Below are 18,216 nucleotides of genomic sequence, written 5' to 3'. Positions count from 1 at the left end.
GCAAAATGAAGTTTTAAGCCTCTGAATAGGTTTTTGAACTTGGTATAAATATGAAGAAAAAAAAAAAAACTAGATTTTTAAGGGGTGTTTGAGATTGTGATAGCAGTTGTTTTTTTAAAGTATTTTTTTTGTTTGAAAATGTATCAAAATAACTTCTTTTTTTTATTTCTTAAAAATTATTTTTCACATCGGCATATCAAAACAATTCAAGATATTAAAAAAATTAATTTTAAACAAAAACTTGTCTTCATGAAACATCATATGAAACACAATTTCAAATGACACCTTTTAGTTCTCTGAATGAAAACTATTGTATTTGAACAGGAAATCAAGTTGTATTTTTCAGTTGAGTAGGGCTTGAATATAACTCGAACTCACAACTCTATCTAAGCAACATAGGTTGTAATGATATTCCTTGTGATTTTAGATTGGATGAACTATAAAACTCATGTTCTTTGCCCATCAAACTTAAGACCAAAGTTAAGCCCAAACCCAACCCGAAATAACATAGGTATTTAAAGAGAAGGTTACCAAAGAAATTGCTTTTTCTCTTCTCCTGTTTTTTTCACCCTAGCATAACTTTCTCCCAAAATACAAAGGATTTTGGTTTCAAGCTTTATTTTTATTATTACCCATTTTTGCCCCACAAAAAATCAAGAAAAGAAAAAACATAGAAAAATAGAAAAATAAAATCAAAATACAAGAGGATATGCATAAATAAAGCCTAGAAGATTGCCTAAGTTGGTGGTGAAGGATTAAAATGTCAAGTAGAAAAGTTGGAGGACTAAAATGTATAAGATTGACAACCCAGTTCTGATTGACAAAAACCCTCATTGTTGAAAATATTTTTATTTGGGATGAAGAAATACAAATTTGGATAGGTAAGGACTCAATGAGAATCTTGGAAGGCTTAATTAATCTTATTGAGGACTTGATTGCAGGAAAAATCAAATTTTTGAGTCAATTTGAGCGTTAATTGAAATAAATTAAACCTGGGACTTAATTGGTTTTTTAGGAGGTTTCATTGGACGAATCAAAGGCGTAAGAATATTGAAGTTTGACGGGTGATTAAAGATTTGATTGAAAAAATCCAAAACCAATGATAAAACTAAAAAAAACCCGCATGATTTTAGGGCTAAAATTGACCAAATTAGGGGCAAAAATGAAGAAAATTGAAAGTTTAATGGTCAATTAAGGGTTCAAGTGCACATATCATAAACCAAGGACCAAGATAAAAATGGAGCTGAACTTTGAGGCTGATGATTTAGTTTGGCAAGGGAGAAATTGAATGAAATTAAAAGTTTGAGAGATAATTAAGGATGCAATTAAAAGCAATTGGAAGAATATCGACTAAAGTGAAAATTTTCAAATCACAATTTAAAACATTAATTTTTAGGGTTTAACCTAGACAATGCATTGTTTGGTCACTGTATAGCTTTTTCTTTGGCAGTTTTGGCTAATCGAGAAGGCATTTTCAGATGAATGAATATTGCGTCTCTGACCACCTTTGTGACTATAATCACCACCATTCAACTAAGAAATACCCCCTTTACAAAGATCAGCTACTCCTATCAAATATTTACATCCCATTTTCTTTAACGAACTTAACAATATTGTGTCCCTAATAAGCCATTATTGCTTTTTTAGTTTCTCAGCTAATCAAAGTGACACCTTCAAATGGATGAATGTAAAGCTACATAACTTTAAATTGAGAAAGAATGGATCTAATCAAAATGTATGCTTCTCCTTTATCAAGTTCAGGTGGTTTCTAATGACGTTTACATTGGAGGTGCTCTGGTGAAACTTCAAATTTGATCAACTAAGTCAGCTTTCACTAAGATACCTATTTGTGCTAAACCACTCAAATTTTTGTGTATTCACACTTAAAAATTCCCAAAGGGTTCTTATCAAATTTCATAAATCTTTCATCCAAAATTAGAAGATGAGGGATGCATGCCATTGTATTCAAGGAAAAAAAAACAACCTATGAAAATTTGTTACAAAACCAACATCCCAAAACCTTTGAAGGAGAAAGGTGCTAGATGTTAACATTTCTCCAAAACCCTTTTATTTTGATTAGAGGGCTAAGTTTTGATCAATTTATGTTTGGATTCATTAAGAACCCTAAAAATACCCCCTCAAAAATAAAGAAAAGAGAGAGAGAGAGAGAGAGAGAGAAGAGAGAGAGAGAGAGAGAGAGAGAGAGAGAGAGAGAGAGAGAGAGAGAGAGAGCAAAATATAGAGAAATGCACTATGAAAAGATCCTGGTGTAAATGTTCAAAAGCCTAACATAGAAGGTCTAACAATCTTTAGAAGTAAAAGATAATGAAAGGAAAATAAGGAAAGAAAACAGAAGGAAAACAACAGTACATAGCTATCAAGCTTAGAGAAGGTACAACCATGTAAAAGTTCAAGGGTGAAGTCCATTTGACCTGCCTATTCATGCTTTTTTTAATGTTTAAACCTCTTTTGATGTTGTTTGCGCTTATCTTATATTTTTTTGGTTTGATTTTGATATTGAAATAATTCTATATCTATTGAAATAATTAACTAAAATTTTATACTTTAGTGGCATTCCATAATTGATATTTCAAATTTATTAAATCAGAATTATTTTTATTGTTTAACTACAATTTTCAAATTTAAGAAACTTTGATTTATTAATTTCCCCATGCACTGCATCACTTGAACTGTAGTCTTTAGGGTTTTCTTTCAAGTGGGCAGCATGAGAAAATAAACATGATACAAGCATCAAAACTAACAAATATCTATCGGCAAAACAGTTTTTTAAGAACTGATATCGTTTTCTTTAAGGAAAAAATTCAATCATTAATATAAGATTTGACTCATATTAGAAGATACTGTTTTTAATACTAAGACAGTTATATATTAAAATTTAGTTTTTAAATATTAAAATAAAAATATATTAAATAGATATGGGTAAACCTAAATCAATCATTTCAGACAAGGAGATGATTAAAATAAAAATATATTAAATAGATATGAGGCATTTACCTAACCAAGGTTTTTTTATTCTTTTTAATCTTCAGGGGGTCGAAAAATGCATTAAGTAATAAAAAAAAAAAGGTAATTTTTAAAAAATTAACAATTTGGGCGTCTAAACAACCCACACACCTTACCTAATAAAAACAGGAATTAAAATTAAAAAATACTTGATAAAAAAAATGATTTTTAAAATATAAAAATAAACCTGAGTTTACTTGTTATACCCAGATATGGGTCATATATCCCACTAAATTTAGTATCATATTATTTATTAAGTTATTTTTCATTTTTTACACAACAATCAAGATGCAACATGTTTTTTGTGTTAAGTAAAAAAAATAAAAATAAAATAAATAGGAAAGGCGCGTAGCACAAAATAATGGCCTATTTTTTGCAAGTTAAATAAGAAAAAATGGTTTACTGTTCATTAGATTTACTGTTCTCATCAGGATATTTGCAAATATGTTTTTCATTTGACCTGGTCCTATTTGGTAGAATTCGAACCAAAGTTTCACATCTCAACTACTTTTTTATTTGGCGTCTCCGAGAGTCATGAGATATCATTGTTCTTGCTGATTTCGAGATTTTGTTTAGCACATATATAATTAGCTGGTCGACTGGTTAAGTAATTTCAGAAACTGGTCAACCAGATCAACTGTTGTTTGTCTTCGCAATGTTTTTCAGTTTCTTTTTTAACTTTTGCTTCTTTTCCTTTTCAAGTTTGGTCTGATGAACCAGAGTAACAAGCTTTTCTACTTCTTGGGTGTACCCCTCATACTCTGTGCAGTTTCTTCCCTTCAATATAATTAATCTTATCCAAAAAAAAAAAAAATTCACGCGCAGCATGCGCAATTGCAATTACTCCAGGAAGAGGAAGAGCAAAATACTGCATTAGATAATATGGAGAATTAATGGACACAAGAATGCAAGGAACGGAGGAGATCAAATGGCTCTCGTGAAAAGGAATTGTGACCGTTCTTTTTCCAACTGTGGGTTCATCATGGCTGCTCATTAGCATATTTGTGGCTCAGGAACAGAGGAGAAAAAGGTAAGACAAAGCAAGCATCATAACATAAGGTAGATCGAGTAATTGTCCATAAAAGAATAGCTGACGAACACCACCCATATAGCATTCCATATGATGATGCTGTTAGATTTCTTCCTTGACACTAGGCAGAAAAGATCAGTTGTTTAGAATCAGGTTGGGAGTTGAAAAATCTACTAATTAAGATACTTGGATGGAAAACGAGCCTCGGAAACAACAAATCTTAGCCATCCAAACCACCCTCCTAAATATTATACAAATAAAATATTAAAAGAAAAATTCTAATTATATGAAAGCTAGTACAGTTCTAGCTCCTGCATCAAAAGGAATGCAGGTTGTTTAGGAGAAGGCATTGTTGTTTCACTACTTGACATAGGAACAAGAGACGGACTTGTATGCATTTCAAGGCTTTTAGGGGAAAATATAACTCCTCCAGTGATGAATCAACTATCTCCAATGCATCGTCAAAAATCTCTGTCATTTAACTTTTCATTGAATTGGATTGTTCGAGGTGGTGTGTGTTAAATCTCAAATCCACAATTTAGCAACAAGTATTTTCATTACAAATCTAATGGAACTTCATATTAGCAATTTTTCAGACAGCACAGCTTCAGCGACTAGCAATTTCAGAAATTGTCACCTCATTTACGGAACACTGTCCATCTTCTACGTCTAATGCTATATCAGGATTATTGTCAGATTTTCTAAAGAGGAATGCAGGTTGTTTTGGAGAAGGAATCTCTGTTTCGTTACTCAACATAAAAACAACTGCCAACATGGATGGTCTGTCCGTGGCATCTTCTTGCACGCACAGTAGACCAATCTGTATGCATTTCAAGGCTTCACGCGGATCATACAACTCCGTCAATGATGGATCCACTATCTCCAATGCTTTTTCTTCTCTCCACAATTCCCACACCTGTGTTGTTCATATAAATCATTAACATACAAGAAATACGAGCAGACAACATCTAAAATTGTGAACATTGAAATGCAGCCAAGAGCACACATGGCTCTCTTATAACTCACATATCCAATCAAGGTCAAAGGAGGATCCTGTTGATAAAATCTATTGTTCTTCTTGCCACTCACAATCTCTAGCAACATGACCCCAAAACTGAAAACATCTGATTTTACAGAAAAGTTTCCAAGCACAGCATATTCTGGTGACATATAGCCACTGCATCAGAAAAACAAGAATCTGAAGTTTTAGTATTCCTGGTAATCAATGATAGCACCTTGTCACTCGGTCTTTGTTTCAGGCAAAGGTACTTACTATGTTCCCACAACTCTCCTTGTCCTATCTTCTGTTTGGTTACCTTCAAAATATTTTTGCGCATTCCGAAATCTGATATTTTTTGGGTTCATCTCTGCATCCAGTAGAATGTTGCTACATTTTAAATCCCTATGAATGATTCTCAACCTGGAATCTTGGTGAAGATATAAAATCCCACGAGCTATTCCAACAATAATATCGAAGCGTTTTCGCCAATCCAATAACAATCTTCTGCTTTCATCTGTCGAAACAATTATTTTTCAGACAGGTAAAATTTGACAACTAGAGTAAATCAGGGCAATAAATACTTGAAGAGACTTACGGAAAAGAAACGAGTCCAAGCTTTTGTTTGGCAAGTATTCATAGATTAACATTTGTTCTCCATCCTGATTGCAGTAACCTAGAAGTTTCACAAGATTCCTGTGTTGAAGCTTTGCAATTACCATAACTTCATTTTTAAACTCTTCTATTCCTTGTCTTGAACTTCTAGATAACCTTTTTATTGCAACCTCCAATCCATTAGCTAGCAGACCCTAAAATCATGTTACAAGATAATGGTAAAAAGATACCTTTAAGGTGACTCATATGTCAATAACAATCAAGGTTTAAAGTCCATTGGACGGCCAAACACATCCATGATAAATGGAGATGCAAAAATTAAGTACTTCTATCCAAAAAAATGGTTATGAAAAGTTGTGTTTTCCATCCCCACAATGACCCTTAAGTTTTGTGATTTAGCATTTTTTGCCTTAACTATGCATGTATTATGAGAAGAAAAATAAAATATATATCCTTTATAGTTCACTATATAACCAATGAAGTATCCACTAGTTGTTCTTGGGTTTAATTTCTATAGTTGAGGATTATTAATCATTACCTCAATAAAACAACCATATACATTTGTATGATTTAAATTGTGCTTCTCATCCATTTCATAATTTAAAAGGTGTCTTAGACACAATTTTAGGATGAAACCCCATTTTAAAATATACACAATAGTCTTTAATTCTAACTCCATAAAGATAATGGTAAATTAAAAGTATTAATTATGTTCCTTACCATGTCTATAAGTGTACAATTCCTTCAACTATATCACTACCACAATCTTTAGATTTACCGACAGAATTTTCTGTCGGTATTTGTAATATCATTCCGTTGGTAATCAATTTACCAACTAAATTATTGACGAAAATACTCCTAGGTGAATCTTTCATCGGTATTTTTTTGTTCGTCGGTAAATCTGTTGGTAATAAAAAAAAAATTATTACTGATGGATCTATTGACAGAAAAGGCGTGCAAAAAAAAATATTCACTTCATTCCGTCGGTATTTCCCTTGGAAAAATACCGTATATATAATTCCATCAGTAATTATTTAAAAATATTTTAAAAAAATCCATTTTACTAAACTATAAAATAATTAAATTAATATAAATCAACAATCTATAATACTCAATTTCCAAGAAGTAGAAAATCATATGAAAAACAAATCTTACGACAATATTCATACAAGTATCAAGAACAAAAAAAATTAAAATAAAATAAAATAAAAAATATAGTAGAAAAAAACATGAAAAAATAAGAAAAAACATCTTACCTTAATGTGGTTTGCAAGTGAAGCTAAGAAGAGAGAGAAAATTCGTAAAGTATATTAATTAAAAAAAAATTAAGAAGAAAAAAAAGAGAGAAGAATACACACCTCAGCATAGAGGAGAAGAGAAGGAGTCGAGGAGAGAGGAGAAGAGAAAGAAATGGATATTGATGTTTTTTACATATAGGGAAGAAGAAGAAGAAGAAGAAAGGAACCCTGTCTGTTGTGAAATTAGGGATCCTAAGCTTTTTATTGGAGCATTTTATTGATGGATAATTAAATATTAATATTTTTAATTATTCCATCGGTAATTCTGTCTATAATATTTAATTTAAAATTTTAATTTAATCGAAACTTTTCAGAAACCACCAAATATCATCGACGACTTTTTAATCCATCGGTGATTCGGGCTGTAATATTTAATTTAAAGTTTTAAATTAATCAAAATTTTTCAGAAAACTGCCAAATAATACCGACAACTTTTCAATCCGTCAGTGATTTTGTCTGTAAAGAACAATAATTAACAGTGCAATTGGAAAGTGAACAGTTCCAGAACTCTCTAAAAAATACCGACGAAATTTTGTTTGTGATTCCCTTTGTTTTTGACATGATGAACAATGTTTATAGTTTACTAACGAATTTATCAATGGATTTTACCGACGCAAGAAATTCCGTCGGTAATTTCATTGGTAAAAATGACACATCATTGTTTTTTTTTGCTTTGTTTTAATTATTATTTTCCCCACTGTAATTCCCTTGGTGAAATCCAATGAAATATTTCTGTCTGTAAAATCCATCGGCAATATACCAGTGAAAATATTCTCTCCGTATTTCTGTTTGTATTTATCGATTTTGTAATAATGCCCTCTCCTTTAAGGCACTTTGCAAATGAATTTGACATTTATCATTTATCATTTTTCCATCATAATACTCTCCACCTCTATTTGACCTTACAAACTTTATGATATATTTTTTTTCTCCACCTCAACCCTTATAGGTCTTAAAAAGCATCAAGTGCTTCGGCTTTATCAAATAAAAGACAGAGATACATAAATCTATTAGAATGATCATTAATCAATGAGGTGAAATATCTTTGATCATTTAGGCATAGAGTATTAAATAGTCCATAAATGTCAGTACATATGATTTAAAAAACTTTCGAGCTTCTCACAGTATTTTTAATGATCTTGTTAGTTTGTTATCCCTTTATGCAATCTACACAAGTACCAAAATCAGTAAAATTAAAAGTGTTTAAAACTTCATCATTCATTATTTTTTTAAATTCTTTCAATGAAGATGTGACCTAATCTTTTATGCCAAAACATAGAGGAATTCTCATCCATTTTGCTCCTTTTAATTATAGAATCAACATGCATTGATAAATAGTTGAGCTCAAAAGTAGAGTCTAGATTTAATTTTATATAAATCATTAATTAATGTTCCACCACTAATAGAAACTTTAGTTTTTAAAATACTAAAAACATTTTCATCTAACAAAAATCCAAAACCAAACATCACAAAATCTAGAAACTAAAAATCTAAAATTTTAGAAAATGGTGGAACATAGAAGAAATTTTTCAAATCCAAAATAAGTTCAGATTTTTAAATTAATCTAAAAGCCCCAATAACTTTAACTTCAAAGCATATCTTGTTTCTTGAATAGATGTCTTCTTCATTTTCCTTTAGTTTTTTTAGTGTAATATTTTGAAAGAAAAGAAAGGTTTTAATAAAAAAAAAAAATGGCAACAATGCCCTTGAATATGCATATATTTGGTATAAATGAATGAGATAGATTTTGATAAATGCACAAAACTTGTTAAATATAATAAAAAGAGCAAGACAAAAAAAAAAAAGATATTTAAGTGTTTGACTTTATTTGTTTTTAGCTAATTGTCTAGATATTTTTTATTATTATTCTTAGATATTAAATTGATGTTTTTTGTACATAGGTATTATTTTCTATATCTATTGGAATATATAAAGTTGGACCACCGCATGATTTATTAAAAGTTTATTCATATGGTTTATTTGCTCATTAAGTGTTCATTTTACAGATGTAATAAATTATAATATATGGAAGAAAACACTTGATTATATAGGCTAAGTGGGAGAATGATTGAAAAATATTTTTAAATTAACCAAAATATTATGTAGATTTTAAATTAAGTGAAAATTAAAGCTTAGAACTCATTGAACTCACTCTGGCAGGAGGTCAAGCACATCCATGATAGACGGAGGAGTAAGACTTTAGGTTATTGAACTCTAGTAGTAGCACAAGCATATCCATTATAGGTGGAGGAGTAAACATTTAGGTTATCTGTAAAGGATCCATAGTCTAGCAAAAAAAAATGCTATGAAAAATCATGTATCTTCCATCCCCGTAGTAACTCTAAAACTTTACATGAATTACAAGATTTTTTTATTATTGACACCACAAAGATTTCTGGATAATTATCTCAATATTTAATCAATCATTACACCAAAAGGTATGTATCCTATTAATTTTGTACCGTGTTTATAATCTGTATTAAGCATCTAAACTACCATTAAGCAAATTGCAGAAAAAACAAATCTGTATTATTGAGAACACATTTAATTTTTAGCTAGAAAATGAATTGAGAAACTCTACCTTATAAACCGAGCCAAAACCACCTTGCCCGAGTTCGTTAGCTCGAGAGCAATTGTTTGTGGCCGCCATTATGGTGCTGAGCTTGAAACATTCCGATTCAGTAGAATTGCTGTTTGCCTGCAGCTCAGTACCTGGTTTGGTGAATTTAGTGAATCAAAAAGTGAACTTCTCCTCATAACCAGAGCAGAATAAATACATGACTAGGGAAGTCATATCCAAATAGAGATTAGAGAGTCTTGTCTTACCTTCTTTTGCCCTCTTCTTGAGCCGCAAATAAGAAGATAGGCTAATGAGAAACAACAATAATGCAATTGATGGTGCTAAAATGGCCAGCATCGTTTTTCCCCGAGAACCAATGAGCTTCCTTTTATTACCAGCTGCAGGGGAATGAAAACAATAACGATTAACTCCAGATGAAAAACCAGTCCCTTCTCCTATGGAAACATGGCTAGACATATGGCAAAGGCTGGCCCCTTCGGCACCTAATAAGTATCAATATCAATGGTTTCTTTCATGTAGTACAGAGCATATTAACTACATCCTAGAGTAGTGGCAAACATTGAAAAGCTCATATAAATCAATATTTGTAGTGAAATTGTTACGGAGAAGAAAAGGGGTACCTAATTCATATGCATCAACACGAACATACAGATCAGGACTTTCACTCCTATCATATCTAATGTCTACTAATTCGTTGTACCAATTCAAACAACCATCCCCTTTTCCGGGAATCCCAATGACTGCGTATGCAGAGCATGAACAATTCCTCTTGCATTCCAGTTCACAGTCTGCACGACTCTTGCTCGTGTCTACCCAAGCTGCAGCCGAAGTGTCCGGAAGCATTGCATTTTCCACCTTCACAAACCCTTCTCCATGATCGCACACCGAAGATGTCTGTAGCCGCTTCCTGACACAACCACCAGACCCTTCTCTCACAGACCATTCCATTGGGTACTTGGGCTCGTACCCAGGTAAACAGGCACATCCAAATGTATAATAATTGGCAAGTTCACACGTGCTATAAGCACCACACTGTCCATAATAGTCGCACTGAAACTGAGGGGCCTTCCAGTAATCCTTCCACTGACCATCACTTTCTCGCCATGTTAACACCTTTGCAAGTCCGGAATGATCTACTATTACTCTTACCAGAAAAGAATCATCAGGAAACTGTGTAGACCCGGTATATTTCGTCTGGATCATTTACAAAAACGTTTTTGAATATGCCCGTCTGACTTCTCCATGGCCAAGGGCGAGCTCTAGTAATTGGCTTTGTACCATTATAGAGAAATAATTGAGGTGAGCCATTTGGGTTGATCCTAAGTGAAAAGTCTCCAATTCCAGGGTCATCAGCTGATCTCCATGATGTTAGGAACCGATCAGTTCCTAGTTTTCGATCCAGCCCCAGTTTCATTCCAGGTAGCTGTATGTTAGTAGGATAATCGAAGCTTTGCCATACAATCTTTCTGCTTCTTTTCCTGACCAGTATCAAATTCCCAGAATCCAAGAGTTGAGCTTCACAGGTATCATTTTCTTCCACTGAAACATTGGCAGACCACACTAGAAGCTTTTGGTCATCGTTACCATAGAGAACGAGGTTTCCATATTGGTTTATGAAGAGAAATCCAGAGGAACCAATGATTGGATCGTTCCTGTTTGCAACCCACACCACAGTTTGTTCTGGTATTTTATGGTACCAAATTCCAAGATATCTATTGGTTGAACTGCCAGGACTGAAAAATCCTAGTGCGAAAATATCTCCTTTGGAGATAAGAAGGTCACCTTCTTTAATGGTTTGGTTGGTCTTTAAGGAGTCTTGGGATGTACAAGATGAGAAATGGAGAATTATAAGAGAACAAAGCAGGAACAGTTTTTCAGCTTCCATGATAAGGCAAACTGGACCGTGGCTTTTGGACAAGTGGAATGTTGCTTGCAGAAAAGTCTGACAAGAGAAGTTATTTTGGGATCCACCTCGCTTAACTAGGCATTTTTTTTCGTGGGTTTTTCTTTGCAATCTTCAAACTCAATACCATGACTTGTCTAGTCCTTTTTATACTACACCCTGTTTAGTATTTTGTTCTCAAAGGAGGTTGAGCAAAATTTAATTTTTCTAAAGAAATAATATTTTTATGTTTTTTAAATTATTTTGATGTGTTAATATTAAGAATAATTTTATAAAAATTAAAAAATATATATTATTTTGATGTATTTTTAAGAAAAAAAAACTTTGCAAAGCAGCTACTACTACGTTTTCAAACATCCCTACTCCACATAAAACAGTTCAATCATAAAAAAATTCTTTCTTAATTTTGAGTTTTATTTTAAATTTTTTTTTGAAAAACATGTTTCTTTGGTGAAAATAAAAACAATTTTTCCATTAAAAAAATACCTTAGAACTATAACTACTTTTCATACAAAATCAATACCACAATTTATAATAATTATTTGAATATTTTATGTTCATGATAATCAAATTATAAATATTTATTTTATTTTTAAAATTAAAAATTATAATGAAAAAAAATATTATTAATAAAAAAATCTATAAATTAACATATATATATATATATGTTCTCAAACCTGAATGCAAACAGCCTAGAAGCTACATAAGTTCCTGTGGTGAAGCTTTGCAATTACTGTGACTTTAGTTTTAAATTCTTCTATTCCTTGTCCTGAATTTCTAGACAACCTTTTAACGGCTGAGAATGGTGGAGACAAAAGACCGCCACCATTCGGTGGGTTGTTGGTAGTCATTTTCAACAGTAAAAAGTTGTTGCTGGAGAGGTTGGTTAATCTTCTTCACCTACTGAACCAGAAACCCGTCATCAATCCGACTTCATCCATATGAACTGACCCAAACTAAAGGATGATGTAAGCATGACATCATCATTCCACGACAGATGTCTAGTTAGTGTCCAATCAGCCTGACACATTAGCAAGTAGGAGTGTAGGACCAAATAATATTTGAAGTATGATCTAAAGGTCATTTCGGTAGGTGATTAAGTTGAAAAAGGAGGAGTACATGTTTAACTCAATGTGAGTGGAGAAAAGCTTGATCTGCATTCACAAACGTTTTCCCTTCATTGAAATTGCTACTAATTAAGATACTTGGATGGAAACGAGCCTTGAAAACAACAAATTTTAGCCATCCAAACTACCAACATAAATATTATATTAAAAGAGAAGGACTAATTATATGAACGCTAGTACAGTTCTAGCTCCTGCATCAAAAGGAATGCAGGTTGTTTAGGAGAAGGAATTGTTGTTTCACTACTTGACATAAGAACAAGAGATCGACTTGTATGCATTTCAAGGCTTTTAGGGGAAAATATAACTCCTCCAGTGATGAATCAACCACCTCCAATGCAACGTCAGAAATAATTGTTATTTAACTTTTCATTGATTTGGATTGTTCATGTCACTACCAAAAAATCAACGAAAATTAACGGAATTACCGACGAAACTTTTTTGTCGGTAATTTTTATCAAGGAAAATAATTATGTCTCTAATTTTATCGGTATATACCGACATTACTTTTCCGTCGGTAGGTATATACCGATGGTATTGCCGACGGAATATATAGATTTTTGAAAAGTTGCAACGGTGTGATAACATGAATTTTTTTTTAGACGATTTCATTGACGGAATAACTAAGGGATTCAAACCGGGATCTCTGTATAATGACGTGTCACAATTACCGGCTAACTTACCAATCCTAAATCCTTTGGTCTAACATCACCGTGAATTTTAGAGTTAGAACTCTTGGAATTGATTGCGGGCATCTAACCGTCAAAGCACTACTAGTCGTTCGCAAGTTCTCGGTTGTAGTGTTAAAGAATTTATATACCCTATTTCTATCAGGCCCATTGGACAATCATGCCTCTAACCACAAATTTGGATCGATATCTGGATGGATCAAATGATTATCCCTATAATATGTATCCTAGAAAGAAAAAATAAATTCATCAATTTAAAAAATAATAATAATTGAAGGAAACAACAATAAATATGTCAAAATGAACAAAAACATGAGGAAAAAAAAAAAACTTTGCAAGCTGCTAAAAAATCAACTAAAAAGGTGACGCTAGTATCCAAGCATCAATATGTTTTGTGGCACGTGGAATAGGTGACATGCATCGATGTCCAAAAAAAATGGACTTTGTTGGTGAACTAATATTGTCTACTTATTGATGAGGGCCATTATATTCATCATTAACCAATGACAGAGATTTATATATGTGTTTCCTCGTGTTGGTTTGCTTATTTTCTCTCCTTAGTTACCGCGGCTGTGCTAGTGGTTGTTATTGGGCACACAACTATTATTAGCCTGAGTAATGGTGGCTAATAGATGTTTATGGGAGGGTTGTTTCTTAGGTTGTTGACTGGAGTTTCTGGTATGGAGATGTCATGATTTGAGTGGTGTTTCAGGGTTTTTTGGTAATTATATTAGGATTAATCTGTTAAACTCTCAAGTTGTGTTATGAAAGTGAGATAATCCAATAAAAAACAAGTTTAATAATAAAAGAAAAAAAAAACAACAATGTACTTGTGTAAATACAATGAAAAGTAAAAATCCTAAATGTTTTATTGAATTGTATAATAATAATAATAATTAAATCACTAAATTTTGTATTGGGTCCTCCAGTCCAATCCCAATTAATCCCACACTACTTCAGCGTGAAAACTGTGCCTAGAGAATGGTAATTTGCACAATTGGAATTGTGCATATGACCCTCATGTGCGCGCGCTAGCTTTGATCCCATATTGCACGAATCGGGAACCGTCTGCATATACATTCCATTGGATATTCATTCAACACCTCATTGCCGTTAGCTGGGGAGGAGGGAGTTTGGAGAGATAGAATTTTAACAGTGATGAAATAGCAGCTAATGAGGAAGTTTCCGTTTGTCGCAAGGAGAGAAAGCAACCAGCACAAATGAATAAGCATATAAAATAAGAAGCAAGAAAGTCACCGTGGTTAATGGAAGCCAAGGACGGGAACAGTGCATTTAAGTGATTCAAAGTTGTTAAAATAATTATGATCAAATAAAAAAAGGAGGCTAGAATTCTGAATGATCTGTATATTATGAGTGCTTATTCTTAACCTAAATACAAATAAAGTATATATAGGTTAAATTAAAAGTACTATTATGCCCTTAATAAATAAGACTGCATAAATATTATTTAACATCTCTCCTTAAACTCACGATACGGCAGCTACAAGCATCGAGAGTTTGCCAACAACAAAATGAAAATGAGAGATGGAATGCGCCTTGGTAAAGAAATCTGTAATCTGCAAGGAATAAGGAACAAAAGGCATTGCAATGGTGCCATGCTTGAGATGATGATGAGTAAGATGGCAATCGATCTCAATGTGCTTAGTTCGCTCATGAAAAATTGAGTTGTGAGCAATTTGAATAGAACTCTGGTTGTCACAAGACATAGGATCTATCAAATATAAACCATTAGAAGAAGAGTACCTTGCGTTACCTCAATAGAAGTATCTACGATTGTGTTATCAGTAAGTCTAGCCAGCTCAAGAATATTTGCAACATATTTCTATTGAGAAAGAAGGTAATCTCTAGGTGAGTATGCTACCTCAATACTCAAGAAATATCAAAGATAACCCAAATCCTTCATTTCAAATCGTCTAGCCAACTCTATCTTCAAAACTAAAATACCATCAATGTCCTCACCAGTAATAATCACGTCATCAACATATAAAGACAAAATGATACGACATGCATTAGTGTACCTAATAAAAAGAGCAGAATCATGACTGCTAGAAACAAAGTCAAAAGACAAGATCACAATAAAGAATTTCTCAAACCAAGCACAGGGTGCTTGTTTGAGACAATAAAATGCTTTCTTAAGCTTACAAACATATCCAAAGTCATGTGAAATACTAGGAGGGGGTGTCATATAAACTTCTTCTTGAAGATCTCCATTTAAGAAGGCATTTTTAACATCAAGCTGAGAAATATGCCACTGATGAATCGAAGCTACAACAATTAGAGTACGAATAATAGTCATTTTTGCAATCGGGTTAAATGTTTCCTCATAGTTCATACCATACTGTTGCGAGTATCCTTTTGCAACCAGCCTAGCTTTATATCGCTCAATAGACCCATCAAAATTAGTCTTTATCTTATACACCTAACGATAACCAACAACAATCTTACTAGTAGGTAGAGGAACCAGATCCCAAGTATCTGTCTTATGCAAAGCAGAAAGTTCCTCATCCATAGTTTGCTACCAAAGCGGATCAAGAATTGTCTCTTTATAGGAAGATGGCTAAAAAAGACAATGAATAGAAGCTAAAAAAGAAGTAAATGATGAAGAATAAAAAGAATAAGCAAAATCTAGTAGTTTTATGGACTTATGAATGTGGATGGACTGACGTGGAGATCGATCCACAATCTTAGATAAAGCTTGAGGGGCTATAGATGACAACGGAGCTTCAGGTGTGCTAGAGAATAAAGTACCAGTACCTGCAGAGTTATGAGTACAGATTGATCGAACATGGGGAGAGGTATCATTACCAGAATCCTTAAAAAAAGGATCTATACGAATAAGATCAGATTTAGTCAAGCTATGAGTAGTGGATGAAATAGAAAAAAAAAAAAAAAGGTATATGCTCAAGGAAGACAACATGACGAGACACATAAAGTTTCTGAGTTATTGGATCAAAACAACGATACCTCTTTTTACCTTCACCATAACCATAAAGAAACAAATAGCGGATCAAGAGGATAACTTACTGTGTTGAGGATGAAGAACAAAACAAGTACAACCAAAGACACTAAATGACAAATAATCAGGGACATACCCATATAACTTTTCAAAAGGAGATAGAACCGAACTATGAGAAGATGAAATTGTATTAATCAAACTTACAACACTAAGAACAGCTTATCCCCAAAACTCAGTATGAACAAAAGCAGACAACAATAGAGAACGAGCAGTTCCAACAATGTGCTTATGTTTTCTTTCAGCAACACCATTTTGCTCAGGAGTATCTGTTTATGAAATTTGGTGGATGGTTCCATCTAAGGCAAGCAATTGGCAAAAGTTATTAGAGGTGTATTCCCCACCCAAATCACATCTAAAGCATTTGATCACGACATAATGTTGATTTTTGGTAAGAGCTCGAAAAGCTGCATATATCTCAAAGAATTCAGAACGATGTTTCATTAAATAAACCCAACAACAACGAGTATGATCATCAATAAAAGAGACATAATATTGAGACCCTTCTTCTGTGGCAACAGGAGAAGATCACCATACATCAGAATGAATCAAATCAAATGGTGAAGAAGAAACATAAATACTTCGATTAAAAAATAAAGCGAAAAATTTTGTCAGTTTATATCCACTACAATCAGAAATGTCACAAGTTTTCAAACTTTCTAAAGCTCCTGTGGATGCTAAAAATCTCAAATGAGAAGATGAAACAAGACCAAGACGGGAATGCGATAAATAAAAACTAGGATGAAAGACTGAAATGAAAAGAAGACAAGTCAACAGTAGTAGTTGCAGCAGAGGCAACATCAACTGATATTTTTAACTCATCCAAAATATATAGTCCATTCTTCCTACGGCCTGTTCCAATTGGCTTTCAAGACTACAGATCCTATACATAATAAAAAGAACCAGAAAACATAATTAAATAATTTCTAGAATCATATATTTAATCAATAGACACAAGATTCAATTTAAATTTTGTAGAAAGAAGGTTTGAATGGTGCAAGCAACTCGTCGAAATAGAATATTTAAGAAAAAAATAGCATGGTGAAGAAATAATGTCGCTGTCAATCTGCTCAACGCATCAATTGACTCTTAGCTAAAACGTTGAATTTTGGTGTTCTTGATGTAACAATTAGCCAATGGACTCTCTCCATGCCTCTGCTGTGGGAGAGAGACTGGTAGACCTAGCAACAAATGACTTAGTCAACAATGGCAAGGATTCCGGATAATGTATATATAAAGTATCCAGAGCCAGGCCAAATTAGTTTTCAAGCCTGCGTTGATAGAACCCAGCAAGATTTATTTCTTCTAGGGGAAAAAGAGAAGGGGAACTCTTCAAACAAGATTCTAGAAATATTAATTGCATATAATAATATAGCTTGTTGATTGCATAAGAATCAAACAAACGATCGGTGACATAAAGATGGTATATATATATATATATATATATATATATATATATATATATTCCGTCTGGTCTCTTTTTTTCTCTTCTTTTTTTGTTTATCAAAGACATGTCCTTCTCGAGGAACAGATCAAACACAATTATTTCTTTCATCACAAGTTTTTTGAGCTGTGGATGAGAGATTGGAGAGTTCTTAGAAATTAACGATAAATTGATTTTAAAAAAATAATATAAATCTGAGAAGTCGTGCCACTCACAACACAGTTGCACCAATCCTGGTTGTGCAGCAAACAGCAATTGTTTTTTAAGAAAAAAATTGTATTAAAGGGAGTGGTTATTGACGCAACCTTTCAAGAAATCTTTTTTTAAAATTTTTTTATTTCTTTACTGGTTGACGATTCATATGTTTTTATTCTAATTTGCAAGGATTCACCACTCGTAATCAGAATTTAATTTAGGAAGAAATTCTACCTGGAACTTGATAAGAGATTTTTTATTAATATTGAGGCCCATCTATCA

General features: G+C 32.8%; 1 pseudogene; it reads right to left on the bottom strand.

Moving 5' to 3' along the window:
- Positions 1 to 4,568: 4,568 nt before the first annotated feature.
- On the bottom strand, positions 4,569 to 11,540 carry LOC140954187 (G-type lectin S-receptor-like serine/threonine-protein kinase RKS1; annotated as a pseudogene).
- Between the last annotated feature and the right edge of the window lie 6,676 nt (positions 11,541 to 18,216).

This window comes from Populus alba, chromosome 11, assembly GCF_005239225.2.
Source record: "Populus alba chromosome 11, ASM523922v2, whole genome shotgun sequence".
NCBI classification, from domain to species: domain Eukaryota; kingdom Viridiplantae; phylum Streptophyta; class Magnoliopsida; order Malpighiales; family Salicaceae; genus Populus; species Populus alba.
The sequence above is the reverse complement of the archived record's forward strand: the minus strand, read 5'-3'. Positions and strand labels throughout refer to the sequence as shown.